Source organism: Cyanistes caeruleus, chromosome 1, assembly GCF_971803275.1.
Source record: "Cyanistes caeruleus chromosome 1, bCyaCae1.hap1.1, whole genome shotgun sequence".
Classification (NCBI taxonomy): Eukaryota; Metazoa; Chordata; class Aves; order Passeriformes; family Paridae; genus Cyanistes; species Cyanistes caeruleus.
This window is the reverse complement of record NC_141701.1, coordinates 11527775-11546116: the sequence shown is the minus strand read 5'-3', so window position 1 is coordinate 11546116 and position 18342 is coordinate 11527775. Positions and strand designations below refer to the sequence as shown.

Here is an 18342-nt window from a genome sequence, read left to right as displayed (position 1 = left end):
GGACTGAGATCTCAAACTAAGTTTAGATCATCTTCAGATATTTTTCAAAAGATAATAATGGTTTATGCCCAAATGCAGAAAAGTGAGAGTTATTTCTAGCTTTCAGAGTCCCTTATCTTCTTTTGTGCTTTCTGTAAACTTTTGAAGTAAGCAGTATCTGAGAATATTTAATTGATATAGATTACCTCCTAAGTTCTATCACACCAAAATCTGTAGTAGTGTTCCCTAAACAAATCCTAGAAATCTGAACAGGACACACAGATAAGCCATGACTTATAGCAGAGGCAGCTTTCTGCAGCAGCACCCAAAGGCCAGTGGTATCTAAATTTACACAGAGACTCTGGACACCTCTGTATAATTATCTGAATCATGAACTTAATGACTTACATTCCCTCTTATTCTATTTCTTTGCTAACAAACATTTTGCAATGAAGACCAAAAAGAGGTTTTGGAGTTTTCCTGCTGATTAGTCTTTGACCAGCCTTTTCTTTCCCACAGCATTGTGCAAAATTTTTATAAAGTTATAACTTTTCATGATGTTTCAGCATCAAAGTTTTCTGGAAGGACTAGAAGGAGAATAATTTTCAAAATACTTTGTTTTTTTCAGGACCTGGATTTCAACTCACTCTGAGTCAGCCTTGCTTTGTAAAGAAATAGGATAGCTAGCAATGTTACTCTGATTTAGTATCTGGTCTGATCTTGAATTATTCTGCAGCTCACACAACAACAGCTGCTGTGGAAATCAAACAGAATCAGGCTTTTTCAGAAGTTAGATGAGAATCTTAACTGTCCATGCCATGCAACAATACATTCATCTTGGCTCCAGCCTGCTCAGCCAAAATAACACAGTGCTTTGGAGCATGTCAATACAGCTGTGCTCCAGTGTATGCTAATAGCTCTTCCTCCCACTCTTCTCCTTCTCCTTCCCTTGGCACAGAGCTGCAGCCGTAGGAGGGTAAGGAACAGAGGTGAAAAAACTTAAATGAGCCAAAGCTAATGTGCTTCAGAGCTTCTGCTTCCCTTCAGATTTGCTGAAGGAAAGAAGTGCCATGGAAAAGAAATACAAGCAGTGAAAGCACAATAACAGAGGAGATGAAAGTAGGAATCATCTCAAGGAAGCTGGAATCAGGGAGCTCTAAAAGGGGTACACACCCAGGTTAAAGTATTCTGTAAAGAAAAAAAAAGGGCCACTGAGTGGAGCCATGAACTCCAACACTGAATCACTGGGTAGGTTGGGGCATCTTTCTCGAAATTCTCCTCTTAGCTACCGCTTTGTTATTGATCAAGTTCAATACAACCTTTATGGATGCTAGCTTTTCAGAAACTGCAGGCCCATGGCCTCTCAGTCCTGCCTGAGAAGCTAGCCTGGGAAATTCATAGGAGGATTTCAAAACAATCCTCAGAGACAGAAAACAACTGCCAGGTGCTGTTTGTCTGTCCTCTTGTTTTCCTTGCAGGAGAGAGTCAGGGGGGCGGTGAGCCCCACTGACCAATGATGGTAATGTAGCACTTTGCTAACCAATAAGAGTTTCTTTTCTGTACTTTCCACTTATCTGTCTATAAGCCTAGAGCAATAAACTAGAGGAATTCTCCTCCTGTAACTCCCTTGAGAGTCAGTGTCGTTCTTTTTCGCCGTTCCTAATTAGAACGTCAAACCTTACAGGGCAATGCTTCACGGAGCCAAAGCACAGGCCTGAGAGCAGAGGACATGGTCTGTTAAGGCAGGATAGATGGCTGTACAGTCACAAAAAAACCCACAAAGTAAAGCCACTGATAATCATAAATTTCAATCAGGATAACAACAACCATTTCTGAGCTGGGCTATTCTGGTTAGGGAAAACTCCATCACTGAACTCATGTTAATTTGGCGACTTAGTGAGACCACTTCTACACTGTACTTCTGCAACACAGAGTCTAAGGTTTTCCCTGCTCTTAGGTAGAAAGCAGGACTGTAGACACAGAGTTAAGAGCACCTAAATGTTGATCGCAGAATAACAGAATCACAGAGCATGCTGAGTTGAAAGGAACCCACAAAGACAACAGCTCCTGACCCTGCACAGTACCATCCCCAAGACTCACACAATGTGTCTCTGAGTGTTCCCTTGATCAGCTGGGTGGGTTACCTTGTCATAAAAGGAAATCAGGTTTGATTTTCAGGTTGATGTGCAGGATTCTACATGTGCTGGCAGTGCCTGAGCTTCCATTACAAGCAGTGGAGCACTAGGATGGGATTCAGCTTTTTAAACTCAGCTCTGTCATTTGCAAGAGCTGTTACAGAGTGTCCCATTCACTGACACAGGGCTGTCACAGCTGTAGAGGACTGGAAGCTATGGCAAATGATTTAAGGAAGAGCTGTACACTTTGGGAGAACAGCTGGAAGCCAGGTGGCATATCCTGATGGCACTGGGTGCCTGTATTTAGTCAACTGAATCAAGCATTCCTCCCAGTGACTGGTGACACCAGTGGAGCTCACTTCTCAGCAGGCATCTGCTGCAGTGAGATATCTGTGGGTTCTCATGAACAGAAAGCTTTGGGGCTTGAATCACTTGGCCACATATTGATTTCTGGTGTTATTTTTGAGGCCCTAACAATATTTCTCCAGAGGATTAAGGCCATATTTCTGCCCAGACTTCTTTCTGCCCAGATATCTTTCTTTCTGATTATCTGTGTGTGTAACAATTGTCTATGTGTTATACCTGCCGAGGAAAGATAAGCATTATATAAGGTCAAACTGGCAGAGTCGTGATTATATCTGACTCTTTTTTGATGGTGGCCATAATAGCTTTTGACAGAGGTTGAGCATCTAAGCTGATAGAAGAGATAACTCTCTTTTGTTTGATTATATTTATGTAGGTATAAATATGTAGAGGAATTTGATTTTTTCCTAAATCATGAAGTTCAAAGAGAATCCCCTTTAATGTGCTGTAAAATGGGAATATATATTTTCTTCCTATTTTTCAAGTAAAACAAATTTGCAAATACTCTGATTCAAAGCTTTCACATGTGATCTGCTTTAGTAATTGGGATGGTTCTGGTTGCCATAAATATTTAGAGATAAATCAGCTGAAGATATTACCCCTTAAGGGAAAAAGATCATTGGCACTAATTCTATTTACTGATCCAAAATAAGCCCATTGGTGTAGATTCAACAATCTTACCCTCTGCTTTGAAACATCTCCAAGTTATTTTACTTATCTTCTTCCTTTCCTATGGGTTTTGGCTTATGTTGACATGGATGTAGCCACCTGTAAAAAGGAATTCAGTACTCAGAATCCTGTGACAGCTTTCTCTCCCTATTAATTTCAGTGTTGATCTGGGTGGTCTGGAAGAGAAATAAAGAAAATAAAAGGTATGCTGCATTTATTTTATGACATTTCAAGGAAGAGTATCAGAGTAGTAAAGAGAGTAAAGATTGTGTGTGCTTAGCAGATCCATGATCTGCACTCTCATCCCCATTCTCTGTCCCTTTCTTTGCTCACATTCCCATGAATATGGGTTAGGAAGTCTCTTCCCTCTTCCCTTCACAGCTGTTAGAAAACTACGGGTGGGACACACTCACAAGGGATAGGAGATATGGATTTGAATGACTTCAGGATGAAGATGTGATTCAAAAGGGGAATAATCCAAATAAACACTTTGGGATCCCATTCTAAAAAATTTCTTCCTGTAATCCTTTCTCTATTCTGGTTACATTTTTCAGTGAAAGTGGCTGAAGCTATGGGACTTCATACTGAGATCAAGAAGGAGGGTAGGAAGCCCCTGTGGATTTTGCAAGAGCTCCTACAGATTGATGAGGTGTGTTAACAGTACTAACACTTTCTGTGCCATTGGGATGCTGTGCAAGATAGAAGAAGGTACTGATTTTCTGTCTTGGTGAAGTATGAGTCCCAGGAAAAAAAATCTTGGTACTTTAAATTTTGATCAAGTTTTCCAGAGATAGATACCTAAACACCATCTAAGTTGGCCTCCATGTGCCCATGGGTTTCTGCTTTTTTTACTTTATATTTCTGGCTGCCTAATTTGAGTTATTTTCAGTTATATTTAGATATTTTTCAAAACTCACAGAAGTCCTTGGTAAGTTTTGACTTAAATTCTTTTATCAATTCTTACAGATTTTTCAAGCAGGTTGAATATCTAATTTTGGAATGTTTCATTAAACCTCAATAGCTTAAAGTTTCTAAGAAATTCAGATGTTTTAAAACATCTTAGTATATGAACCAGTAAAGGTCTTCTGTAATATTGACTTCTGGTGATTCTCAATGACCCAATATTAGGAAAAGAAAAAATAAAGTTGGTCTTTCTCAACTATCTATGCTACAAGCTCAATAAACATAGGGTTTGTAAAATAAATCTGGGATGTTAATCAAAGATCTGTACACATCCCCATCTGTTGTGATAGTAAAACCCCTGCTGCTAACAGTATACAGAGAAATACAATTACTTCTCTTATAACTAGAAACACTAACAAACACTACTGGATACGAAAAACAAATAAAAGGACAAGCCAGACATCCACAAATTATTAATCTATGCAGATAACCTTCTGTTTACAATTAAAAATCTGGCATTTGAAGCACAAATGTCACCCAACCTATCAGATTCTAGAACAGCTTCACATTATAAATTCTATCAGTCTAATCAGATGTCTGTTTTCTGACATTACTCAAGAACTTACCAGGTCTTGGGATCAGAATTGGAAAGACAAACACAATTTATATTCTGATCAAGCTGGCCTATATGACATCATCAAAGATAAGATGAAATTTGCCATCTCATGCCTTTTGGCTGAGTTAGTTAGTACTGTGAAAATCATTAGCATTTGACAAGTTTGTTTTATTTTATTGTTATTTTTGCAGAGGAAGAAAGTGAGGAAAAGAGGGCAGTTGAACACTTTCAGATGACCATGCCATAATCTACAGAAAATTATTCAGAAGGTACAGTAAAAAAATGGATGTTCAATCCTCCTGAAAAATCTACAGAAATAGATGAGTATCACACCTGAGATTGTCAGCTAAGACGCAGCAACACCTAAAGCTATAAGAAACAGGGTTGGAGTGTGAAAGTTATTAAACATCTCTGGTTCTGAGGTCTGCAAGAACCATATACAAAGTTCTATTAAGATAGAGGTGGATGGCTCATAAATCATCCTGTGATACTGGAAAAAGGAAAGGAGACTGAAAGCTGGCATGATCTTCTGATGGTTTTAAAGACTAAATTCAATAGCGTCTCTCCTGACAAAGGACAGTCTTACGGGGTGACCAGATTTCTGAAATTGAGTATTCAACCTGCTTGAAAGTTACTAAGACTTAATAAAATAATTTAACTAATCTGCTCTGACATTTTTCAAAGTTTGTGCAGAAGATGAGAGATGTCTGCATGGACCAAGCTAGACTCGAGGCCAACAGTTCAATTGGTGTCATATGCAGTACAAATGAGATGGATCCCTTACTGTGTATGAGAAGAAGAAAAAAACTATGAAGGAAAAGGGATTCTTGTCAGTTAATTAACATTTCCTAAAGTCCAAAAAGTTTTTAATTGAAATATCCATTTATTTCTTTGCAGAATATGGGTAGTTTAATGTTAATTTTGACACTAAGATTTTGTTGATTTGTTTTTAACTTTCTGATATAGTCATTCATTCAGATCACTTACAATCCAAGCATTTTGCTTTATATATGTTTGAAATGACTGTGGCACAAGAGGTATGAATAGCAAAAAAAAAATCCAAATAAATAATTTGTTTAGGAAAATAGCCATATTTCTATATCACTAAACATTTAAAAGTGCAGTATGTGTTCCCTAGGCTTAAAACGTAAGTTTTTTTCACAATATATATAGAGGTAATTATTTTCCCTTCAATTTAAAGCAGCTTTATTGACTTCAGTAAATTGCTCTTGGTTTGCACCAAAGTAACAGAGCAAAATTTGACCTAGGGTTTTCAACATTTCTTTTAAATATAAATTTATAATAAAGCACAAAAGCTTCTTAATGATAAATTATTTTGTTTCTAGGCGTTCTGGCCCTGATGGGCTGTTAAAGTTTGATTTACTCTGCTGATCCATGACCTCTTTCTCTGACAACTCATTCTTTATGATAATATATTTATATTACAGAGGCACATGGAGGCTTCTGAGCTGACCAGGGCTTTGTTGTGCTGTTAGGCATTATCCAAACATACATTAAAAAAAATCTCCTTATTCCAAAGAGTTCATTATTTATGTAGCAGGCAGGTTTTTTCAGAGAGCTGAGTGAAATGGAGGATTAATCTTTTTAATGTTGAATGGAAGTTTTGTGGAAGATGCATTTATAACACCTGTATTACATATGCTTTGATATCAGTATCCCACTTGGATATCCTTGGCTTCTATGTTAGTAAAAAGAATGATGATTAAAAATTTTTGACCAAAGCTTTCCTGAGACAAAATGTTAAAATATTTGAGTCTTTGTCTTTGCCAGTTACAGCATGACAAAGACAAAGATTAAACCATTAATCACACACAGGCCTGTAAAAACTCTGTTTTGATCATGAGACAGTACTTGAAGTGATGATGTGCCAGTACTGTTATTTTGGCATGATAAAGTAATAGAGAGTATCTGTTTCATACTTTCATCTTTTGAACTTCTCTTGAAAGGAAAGTGAAGAATGAGAGACTACAAAAAACATATAATGTAAACATGACTGTTTGACAAACCTCAGAAAGGAATAAAAGTTAAGTGTGGAAAGCCTGCTGAGGTTTCTTTCATTCTTTTCCTGCATGAGTCATGGAAAACTCTGTTGTTTCTCTTCTACTTACTTATTTATTGCTTGATGGTATTGAAATTAAAAACTTCCTTGGATGCTTGCCTTCTTAAATCCTTATTTTAAACATTAATATAAACAACTTTGCTTCTTGTCCACTGCAGTTTAAAACTTTAATAATTGTCTTGATTTTCCAATTAACAAACAATATCAATTATTTTAAGCAGGGAGGAAAAATAAAAGGACTGCTTTGAAGCATCAGCCCCAGTGGTGACACAACCATGATCCCAGTGGTCAGCCAGCTGCCAACTCAGGTAGGGTCAACTGGAGCAGATTGCTCAAAGCTACAGCAGATATCAGGCAGTCCAGGTATTGAGGAGGACTGCAAGGTTGTTCACAAATTATGAGAGAATTTCTGTCATCTCCCATCAAAATGTGGGACGTAAGAGAAGTCTGAAAGAGTGGGGTGTAGCTGCAGCATGGATGTCCTGTCTATATTGGCACATCTTGGTCTGCTATCCAACCAACTGCACAAACCAAATGTATCTTTACTCCTTAAACTCACTGACTGTGAGGTGTGAGGCACTGGGCAGGCCAGAGAATTTGTGACTGCCCCATCCCAGGTGGTGTTCAAGGCTAGGCTGGCAGAAGCTTTGATCAACCTGGTTTAGTGAAAAAAAAATATTACAGGGAAAAGAAGAACTAGATGAACTTTAAGGTTCATCACAACCTAAATTCTATGTCTGAGATTAAATCTACACTACAGAGAGTGACAGATGCAAGCTCACTCAGCTCACCAAGGCCAGCGTGATCACATCACTGAAATATAAAACTCGGGTTAATATATGCTTTAACAGAAAAGGAGATAGGATTTAGACTGGATATTAGAAAAAATTCCATCACCAAAAGCATTGTAACTTTGGAACAAACTGCCCAGGGAAGTAGTGGAGTCACTGTCTCTGGAATTATTTTAAAGATATATAGATGTAGCACTCAGGGACATGGTTTAATCATTTACTTCCAAGTGCTAAGTGAACCATTGGACTTGATAATCTTAAGGATCTTTTCCAGCATAGACAATCCTATAATTCTTAAATTTTAGGGTGCATTAGCTGGGGCTTGGCTCCAGGTTGACAGCCAGTCTGGTATGTCTGGTGGCTCAGATCTCCTGCTGTGGGCCAGGGCACAGGGCAGGCTCACGCTGGCTCCTAAGGAATCCTGTGGACATATCCCATGCTGCTGCTCTGTTGAGTGGGTACAGCCACCAGTAGTGCAGTCACTCCTGAGGGATTGGGATTTAAAAGGGCGTAGGCAGTGCTTGGCAGGCTGCAAGTTTGAGGTATTGGTTAATTAAATTCCTTGTAGATTTTCCCTTCATGATAATGCTAAATCCAGGGATAAGTTGTCCTGGCAACAGCTTTGGCTACTGTACTTTCCACCCTTGCTTTTAGGACTGTGATTAGAGGTACTTGAGTATGTAAATCACCATCTGAGGCTGGTGGATGTATTTATTTATTTCACAGAAAGTGGTGCCCATATGAATTGAAAATGCGGTGCACTTTCACTTGTGTTTGAATAATAAAACAATATACTCTTCAGAGCTCAGTCTTTAGCCAACAACATATATATTATTCATTGTTTCAAAATGTAATAAAGATACATACTTAATATCTGCTTTCCAATTAAACTTTATGAGTGGGGGTTGACTGTGGTTATATTTTTTGGCTGTGCTTTTTAATTTTCTTCTAATGCCTCCCTGGGAATTCAAGAGGCAGCTTCAAGCATAAACATGTTGAGTGTTAAAACAGTGCAGTGTATTTTATGGCCAAAATGTTATTACACAGATTTGTGGGGCTGTCAAATGTGGTGACTGAAAGTAGGCGTTGAACCCGCTACACTTGGTTTCTTCAGTAAGCTTCAGTATTTGCAATTTCAGAGAAAGCCAATGGAACCAGGGATAAGTTACCTGGTCTTTTTTGTTTGAAGAATGGTGCCAGTTACTGAAAACTGTGGATTCTTGGTACTCCTACAGATCCAATCACTTCTTTATTCTTATTCTTATTCTTATTCTTATTCTTATTCTTATTCTTATTCTTATTCTTATTCTTATTCTTATTCTTATTCTTCCTTTTCTTACTCTTACTCATTCCATGTTCACTTATGAGTCCTCAGGGATAAGTCAGATATGTACCATAAGATTACATACTTTGCTTTAGGTGGTACTTTTTATATGTTTGGTTCTTTATAAAAATTATAATCTTAGTCTCAGGCACTTCTTCTAGGAGAGGGGTAACTAATGAAAATGGTTCCTCTTTGTAAGCATGTGCAGGTTTTTTAACTGATTTCATCCTGTTCTTCCCATGATTAGAATCCTAGAAGATGACACTTTGGCAAGTCTGTGAGTCTGTGTGGCTGAGGTCTTGGAGACAGAGGTCATCATCTGTTTTGGAGGGGACAGTGCCCTCCTGCCAACAGGCTGCTGGAGCAGGGCAGTAGCAACAGCAAATGACTGATTGGGATGTTCGTGTTATTTAGATAATGCTACATGACAGCATTTATACTTTGCTTTAAATGACCCACATACTATTCTGTATACAATGGCTTGAGATGGAGCAGGGACTGTGTCTATAATTGAGTTTGTTTCATTGGTTTCTTTTTCCTGCCTGAAGCCAGCAAAGATTTTCTCTATCCACAGTACAAGTCAATGGCTGTGCTGGAAGAAAAAGCTGGAAGAACAAATGCAGATATCACATGCTATGACTAAATGACTAAAGAGCTGCTGAATAGGGGAATAGAGGATGCATCAGTTTTGAAATTACAAAACTCCAATAAGGACATTTACACTGGTCAACACAGGCTGAAGAGTCAGTATATCAACCTAGCATGCATGGCTCAGGTGACAGGGGCTGTGAAATAGAGATATCCAGATCTCCTGATGCCTGGCACTTTGTGAAACTCGTGTGTTGTGGAGGCACTTTCCTTTGGTCTGTCTAGCCAATGTCATTGGAAATGGGATGACTCTAAGAACTGCTCTCCTAAGGACTGTAACTTACATACCTAAATAATTTCCTGAAGAGATTTATTGTTTTCCTGTGGATCCAGAAAAATCTAAGGAAATTTGCATCAAAACTCAGCCAATAAAGTTATGTCATGCAAAACCCTCCTTTATAGCTCCTTCAGTTCAATCTGGAAAAGAAGAAAAGTAATAGAATGTAATTTGAGGTAGCCCTGCTATTTTCATGCCTCCAAGATGAAAACAGCAGGGGCTGTTGCTGAAGACACAGCTGGCTGTCTGAACTAGACAGGTGACATGAGGTGACATACCTGTGGCTGCCCAGTCTGCAACACAACTGAGTGTGTCCAAATGAAGGTCTCCAGCAGGCTAAAGAGGAAGATGGTCCTGTAGCAACTCTGTGCCAAAAAGCATGGGAAAATATTTTCAATCAACAAGTAAAGGGCTGTACACTTTCCAGAATGATGATAGGAAGTGGAAATCAAGAACTGGAAAGGCTTCTGGCTCTGGGATCTGTTGGAGATGATGGTCATGGACATTGGGGAATGGGATAAAACCAAGAGAGATCAAGAAATTTCTAAAGAAGGGAAGCCAAAGTAAAGAGAGAACATTCAGCAAATGAGCAGCTCACTTGGTAAGAGGGGTAGTTTTCTTGCTGTGGAAAATGTGAGGAGCTTAAGTAAACTTAAGCAAAATTTAAGTCTCTTACTAAGGAGACAGGGGAATCATAAAGTTTCAATCCTCAATACCAGAAAAGCAGCCAGATTTCTGGAGAAAGAGGATGCTACCAGAAGAGGTTAAATTAATAACAGAATGAACTAAAATGAGAACTGAGGATAATGTGAAAAGATCTTGAAAAAAAAATGAAGCAAAATATCAAGAGTGGTGGAAAGCAGATCTTTGATTAGCTTTACACTGATAACTAGGAGATGGAGTGAAAAGTAGTAAAGGTTTGAAATTATTTCTGTGTAAGAATTTATGAATAAGCTTGACATTTATAAAGCCTGACAGGAAGGCCTCTTTGAAAATTTTAAAAAATCACCCCATTGTGATTTTTGTGGGTGGACTATACAAAAGAGACAGAAACTCTGAAGTTCACTTACAAATTGACATACCAATCACAACTGAACAGCATCTGCAGCCGATCACCAAGGCAAGACAGACAGCAGCATAACTGACCTCTCATTTTACAGCAAGGAAAAGCAGTGCCAACATGTAGGGTAAGAGACTGTGTGAGATATGTTTGAGCTCTCATGCTGAAAGAAGATAAAAGTTCTTTATTTCTGGCATCTAAGCTTGGGAAGCTCTAACTGAAACATCATTTTGAAAGACTGAGAAATAGATCACAAACCTGAAAGATAGGGTTGCTTAGGTACAAATGATTTTTCCTTGATTACATTTGCAAGCAAAATAACAGCTCAGAGATCAATGGACTAAAATAGATAGTTGATGTTTTAAAACTTTCTGTTCCACAGAAATGAAAACAATTATGTGGTAAATCAGCTGTGAAAAATACTATCAACAAACTGATAAATTAGGATCAAGAGAGGCTCCAAAATGTTTCTTCATGCTTGAATGCCACATTCTGACAATGGGAAAAAAGACTTTGCCACTTATGAAAACAAACCAAAAGGAATGGAAGCTTGAGTCAGGGGTGAGGAGAAAGGTCACTATAAAAGCACTTTTAGTGGGACACTGGTAGGGAAAGAATTTGACACATATTATGGAAGCAAGTGCCATGTATTTCAGTGATTCTATGTGTGACTATTTTGTAATATTTCTACAAGTTTTACCACAATGGTGAAGCAATGAGTAACCAGCAACAAGGTACAATTTAGCAAGAGCCACGGTAAAGATTCTTGGTTATCTCTAAGGTGGAGGTTTAAATTGCTTTCTAATATCAGTTTAGTTCAGACAGGGTTAATCTAACAAAATGTTATATTTCTTTCATGTAGCTCATCTTGTACTTATACACAGAACTGTTCCTGCTCTTGCTTTCTTTTTTCAAGGAATTAAAGACATTGGAGGGTCCAGTGCAGCATCATGGTCTGGTACTGAGGTCATAGTTTCGTACCATGACCCACAAATATTAAGTAGAAGAAGTGGATGTTTTTTGCAGAGTGTTTGGTTCTGTTTTCTGGGATGTGTGCACATATACTGCATTTGTGGACTTTGCCATTTAATCAGCTCTGAGCTTGATTCATAATTCACTGTGTAAAAAACTTGTATTCTAAGGTCTTTGAAGAAGAAATTTGTTTCTGGAAACCTAAAATATATCCAGAGTTTGTGATATCATAGGAAAATTGAGTTGTTGGAGCCATTCATGAGACAGCATGAACATAAAAATTATCTCTTCTTGTAAATATACACATATTTTAGCTACTTCCTATGCACCCTGAACCCTATGTGCTTCTTTCTTTTTTTCCTCACAGCATACTTTCTTGGCAGAGTTCTTAGCTGAGGTTATTGACAGAGAAGTTTAGTGCAAAAGTCAGCATCTAATAACTTGCTAAGACTTTACTGGAAAGCAAACTGAGGGATGTTTCCTCCACTCCAGGCTGTCAGACAGAGTAACGAGCATCCTGCAGTTTTGGAACTGCATCTTCTCTGTTTTTGTTGTATCTGTGTTGTTTAAAGAGATGGCTACAAAGAAAGAGGAAACTAACTGGGCTCCAAAGGAAACTGTGTTTTCAGCCTGGACCAGCCTGGGCAACAAAGGTTACAAGGAATTTTTTCCAGCTGCAAGCCAGCTGTACACTGCAAGAACAGGAAAGAAGACATTACAGGACTTTCATAATTCTATTCTGCAATGACAGCACACCTTGCATGCTGCATTCACAGGGGTATATGTGCATCTAGGGATGTTGTGTCTCTACAACATCCCTCACTTTACCTCTTCATCTGGTAGTTAAAATCAGTCCTCCAGGGCTATTGGTTCAGCTCATGACAACTGCCCAGCAAAGTGGCTACCAGTGAATTCTCAGTGTCTCAATAAAGATACCTAAACATTTTAGACTGAAAAGCCCATTGTTTGCCATTATGCTGATTGTGCAACCCTCTTTGTCCTCCTTCTCCTGTAATTTTGAAACTTTCAGTCAGAGGAAAAAGAAATCCTCTGTGGGTGTCCTTTGTAGCCTTGGGCTAAACTTCTCGGGTTTGTAAAAATAAGGAAATGTCTTAATTACAAGTGTTGATATGACAACACCATCTTCTCCTCAAAATAAAAATAAGAGAACAGCAGATTATATGGTGATATTATGCCCACCTTCAACGCAGTGGAAAGGCCTCCACCACAGGGGACTATGTTATAAATCATTCACAAACCATGCAAATACTTCATGACTACTTTATATCTATCTATACCTTTATAATTTCATACCTGTGGTTTCAGACATTTTGTTGCCATTTCTCTTTACATAGGTGCTCCTGGCCTTCTTTTCTATTTTGCTAAACTTTTTGCATTTGGGAATTAAACCTTTAATGACCTTTTTCATGAGGTTTCAGTTCTTGTTCCTTTATTAGTACTCTCAAATCCCAAATTTAATCTGAGTTAGTTCATTTCATTTGCAAGCACTGTAATCCCTTTTGTTTTTCTCTTCAGCCACATCCTCAGGCTTTTCACTTTTCTTCCCCTCTGTGTTGTTCTGTTCTCCCATGAGCTCTTTCTCAGGAGTTTATTATTTCAACAAAAACACTGTTTGGATGAATTCTGTCCCATCTGGATAGGGTTTTTGTACCTCAAAATGACATTTTACACCACAGAAGGAAAATCTTCCTTCTTTTTTCTTTATAATAGCTCTCCAGTGAAGTCCCTATTCTGTCCTCTCCCTCCTTTGCTCTGAGTGAGTAATATAAAATACTGCAGAGGTTACTTTTACAAAAGTCACCCTTACCCTTTGTCCTACACCTTATATTAGTTCCTCTAACTTCTTGTCTGATTGCAGTCTGTTTCTGGTGACCTTGGTGCCTTGAAGGGTGCTGGTTTTTGTTTTTTTCATGTTCCTTTCTTATAGTGTAACTTAAGAGATTTTACTGCTGCATTTGTTTTACTGGACCAAACTTTTTTAACTCTGAAGGTCCTTGGCAAAATACTACAGTTTTATAGGTCAGTACATCCTCCTAACCTGGAGGGAGATCTGTACTTACAGCTGAATCTTCATCTGTGATTTCTCATGGTAAATTCATTATTCTTGCATAGGCAAGGTCAGTCAATGTTGAACTGTGGAGTCCCTCTTATTCTGCAGCATCATTTAAGATCCCCACTGCAGCTTGGGTTAGCAAACACCTCTGTACTGTCAGTATGTGCTCTTCTACTATCCAAAGGCTCTGTATTGTCTTTCCACTACCCTCAGACACATTCCTAATTCCTATTTAATCCAGGAATAGAGTCTGGGAGTGAATGCAGCAAAACCAGGGTAGAGCTGACAGTTATGGCACCCATAACAGCCACAGAGGGAATGAGGCATATCTAAGTGACTGATTGTTATACATAAAAAAATCTTCAGCAATCATAGATTATTTGTCTGCAATTCCACACTCATTTTTCACTAGTTATTGTTAGTGTTGTTTGACATTCCATCTTCCAATTTGCTGTGGTAATGGACTCAAGGCTGACAAACAAAGTGATGAAATACTGCTTATCTCAGTTTTATTTCTTCTCTGAATAAAACCCTAGTGGACAAAACCATCTTGGATAGAAAACTACTCTCAATACTGATGCAATTCATGATCATTCAGCATCTCTGCTCTACTGAGCTGATCCTACAGCCAAAGATTTTTTTCTATATTGCAGCAATATAACATTTGCTAATTGGCTCACTAATTGGTTGTATACCTTGCTTATTGTGTTGAAACAGGGTTTCCTACTCTCCCAAGTGTAGGAGATTGTCAGGTGTGTTCACATCTGAAAACCTGTGAATCACAAAGGTTCCACAGGTATTTATCTTTATTTATTCATGCAAGTTTTTTGGTTCTGGGAACAGACTGGGGCTCAAGCCAGGATCTCCTGATACTGTGCCCTGTCAGTATTTGTCCTGGGTTAAACCGGGATCTTCTCCACGTTACTGGGTGAGGACGGCCGAGTATCAAGTTCTGCTGCATAAACTAATGATGGAGATACTGATCTTTCTGTTGCATTACTGGGATGGGCAGAAATTCTAATTCTGGCTGAATGTTTGAATAGTGTAGTCCAAGTACAACAAGACTTCATAATATTATATTCTCTGGGAAGTTTTCTGAATTGTTATCAGTCAGAAGCTTTCTGCTGAAAAGGGTCCCCTTGTAAAAGAAAATCTCACAAGGTAGAGTGTGTATTCATTTAGTTGTCTTGTAAATAAGCTGCCTTAAATTATAAATTATGGGCTTTTACTCTAGATCTGGAATGTACCTAGCTGACTCCTTCTGCCATAAAACATCCATGGTGGCTGAGCACTGAATAATGGAGTACATATAATTTATGTTGGTACATCTTGAGGATCACTTTTGCCTCAAATGATTAAGCTACAAGAAGCTGAATGCTTACAAACTTACTATAAAATGAGACAATTTAGCAGAAAGTTAAAGAAATACCTTTCCAAACGTTTTGATTTTTGTTTCTTATTTCTGTTTCTGAGTTAATTATTTTTAGGTGTTTGAATTTTTGTGAATTCCTGACCAATTTCATATGCCCTGTTTTGTGACTCCTTTGCCATGTGTAGATCAGTAAAGACCTGTGGATTGTGAGAACACAGCCCCAACTTTGTTTCAAGAGGAGAAACTGTGCTATGCTGTAATGAAAGGGATTCCCTGAGATGCAGGAAAGGAGTAACTTATTCTCCTTTGTCATTTTTCTATCTGCATCTTTCTGATGTATGTTTTATTTTTTTTATGTTCATCAGCAAAATGCAAGAATTATGAAGAGTTCTGTGACACTGACATGACTTCTGAAAAGTTGGACAAGGTAACTGGAAAGAATTTGTAATGAAAAGATTGTTTGTTCTTAATAGCTGGAGAGATTAACATTTTTCTGTAATTCATTGAATTTATGGATGATATACCAGGGATAGAAGTGTAATAGAAACATTGTACTTCAGAGGATGACTGCATATTTTTACTGCCTATGTTTGATTGCAAATTTTCTGCTGTTTGAAATTTAAAAATTGTACAGTGTTTGGGCAAAAAAACAACTATATCAAGTTGAGAAAGGTTTCTGGAGAGTTTTTAATTTTTTTGAGGGAAAAAAAAAATAGAAAAGCATAGAGCTTGCTGACAGCATTTACAGCTGCTTTAACTCAATTGTAGTTGACACAATGTGTACATTTACACCAGACAGTCTCTGCATTGGCAAATCTTAAGAGATTTAAGATGCCTATTTTTATCCAGACAGAAATAGGCAGTGCAATTCTCTCCCCTTGTAATCATGCTATCATCTGGTGTCACCAAGTGATATAAAATTTGCTTTAATGTCAAAATGATTGACATTGCACATTCTTAAAGTCTATTTTGTTTAACTTATAGCCAACTGTTAATTCTGACTACTCATTAAGGTACCATTAATTTTCATCTGCATTAAACATATTCTAAAAACTCCCAAGAAAATCTCCTGCAAGTTTGTTTGGGTTCTATTTGGGCATCATCTATTAGTAAAAACTTTGATGAAATTGATGAAAATATTGGCTACTATAAATTCAGCCATTGCCTTGCCAGAAGTGAGAAATGCTTAAAGCTTTTAGACATTAATTGATAAAATATGTCCTTAAGATGGAAATTGAGTCTCTGCAGGCTCCCAGCCTCTTGCCAGTACAAAATCTCCTCTGTATTTTACAGGACGTTGCCTGCTTGAGGGCTGCTCTCAGTGTGACAGCTCAGGAAGAAAAGAGCTGAGATACACAGAGCCTGTCCCAGTGTTTCTGACCAAATTCCACGAGAGCTGAAGGACTGTGGGCAGGGGGGAAAAAGGCTCAGCTCACCACTGGACACAAGTCCTGCATCACTGGAGCAGCCTCTGATAGAGTTGATGCTGGCTACCATTTGTTATGGAGATCCTTCCACTTGTGGAATGCCACAAATGAACTGGGAGAGCTGCATGGGGAGTGGGCAGAAAAGGGATGGCTTGGTGCAGGAATAATGTCAAAGTTCCAAACATGCCCAAAATATGGATGTGCTAAAAAAGGTGGGAGGAGGGGCAAAACTAAATGCGAAGCAAAAAATATAGGTACATGTAAGATTGCAAAGAGGGCTTTCTCCAGTTTGATAAGTTCCACAGAGGAAAATGAACAATAACAGCAGTAATAGTAATAGTAATAATAGTAGTAATAGTAATAATAGTAATAATAGTAATAATAATATAGTGATTGCATGAGTAAACATGTGGAAAAAAGAGAATAAAAGAAGTTTTACTTAGTCACTTAGACCCCTAGGCAGGTGTCAGACACACTCACAGCCCTTTTGTTCTCCCTGAATATAAACAACCTAGTACTTACAGTACACAATAAAGTGTGCTCTGCAGCCTTACTCTCAATGACAGCTGTGCTATTCTGGCTCCAAAGGCACTGTGCCTACTGGAAACAAAATACTGCTGGAGGCTGAGGGGAGAGGCACCATCATATCACTTCCTCAGCCCCATGGCACAAAACATGCCTTAAAGGATGATAAGGAAAATTAATTATCCACTAACTTTTCAAATCAAGAGCTACAAGCTGAATTTTTGATAGCAAATCTATCTTTACTTTATAATTTTATCTACACATGGAACAAGTTTGGAGCTGTTTCAATCACTTGTTTTTACATTTGTGATGTTAAGACCCCAAATCTAAAAGAAAACATTAGTTTAGAAGTAAGACTCTAGTCTGTCTTTTCTAAACTTAGGAACTTTTAGTACCTGGTATACAGCTTTAATTAAGAGCAACTAAACTCCACAAACACTGCTTCACCTAAAAAGGGAAGTTAATCAGTGGCTGGGAGAGAGTTGAAGGGAAAATCTAAGGGTCTGATTTACCTTGAATCTGTTGTGGTTTTAAGCCCAGACTGAGATCAAACACCACACAGCCTCTCACTCAACCTCTCCCTCTTTCCCCCTACCGGTGGAATGGGGAGGAAAACTGAAATAAAACTTATATGTTGAGAAAAAAAACTGATTAATAATTGAAAACACAGTGCAATACAATAATAATGGTAAATAACAGTTATAATGAAAAGGAAAAAATGCAGAATGCAATTTCTCACCATCCATTGCCTGTTGCCAGACCCCTCTCCCCAAACCCAGATTGGCCCCCTCTGGGTAACTCCCCCAGTTTGTGTACTGGGCATGGCATTCTGGGGTGTGGTATATCCCTTTGGGTCACCTGTCCCAGCTCTGCTCCCTCCCAGTTTCTTTCATGAACCTCCTCACTAGCAGAGCAGGAACGAGGGATGAAAAGTCCTTGACTTAGGATAAACACACTTTAGCAAAAAGCCAAAACATCAGTGTGCTATCAACACCACTCTCATTCCAAATCCAAAACACAGCACTGTAACAGCTGCTGGGAAGAAATGAACACTGCCTGAGCTGAAACCAGAATAGAATCACACCTGGTCTTTCACAGTTATAAATCTAAACTCCCCCAGCTTGAAT

General features: G+C 38.3%; 1 long non-coding RNA gene across 2 annotated transcripts in view; it reads right to left on the bottom strand.

Annotated features, from left to right (window-relative positions):
* LOC111925219 (uncharacterized) overlaps nucleotides 1-18079 on the bottom strand; it is a 28977-nt gene extending 10898 nt beyond the window's left edge. Inside the window, exons 1-2 of one of the 2 annotated variants that reach the window (XR_002862118.2) lie at nucleotides 17955-18079; nucleotides 3159-3322 (exon numbers count right to left, since the gene is read on the bottom strand). This is a non-coding gene — a long non-coding RNA (uncharacterized LOC111925219). The remainder of the gene's footprint in view (nucleotides 1-3158; nucleotides 3323-17954) is intronic. The other variant, XR_002862117.2, reaches the window with a different exon arrangement.
* Between the last annotated feature and the right edge of the window lie 263 nt (nucleotides 18080-18342).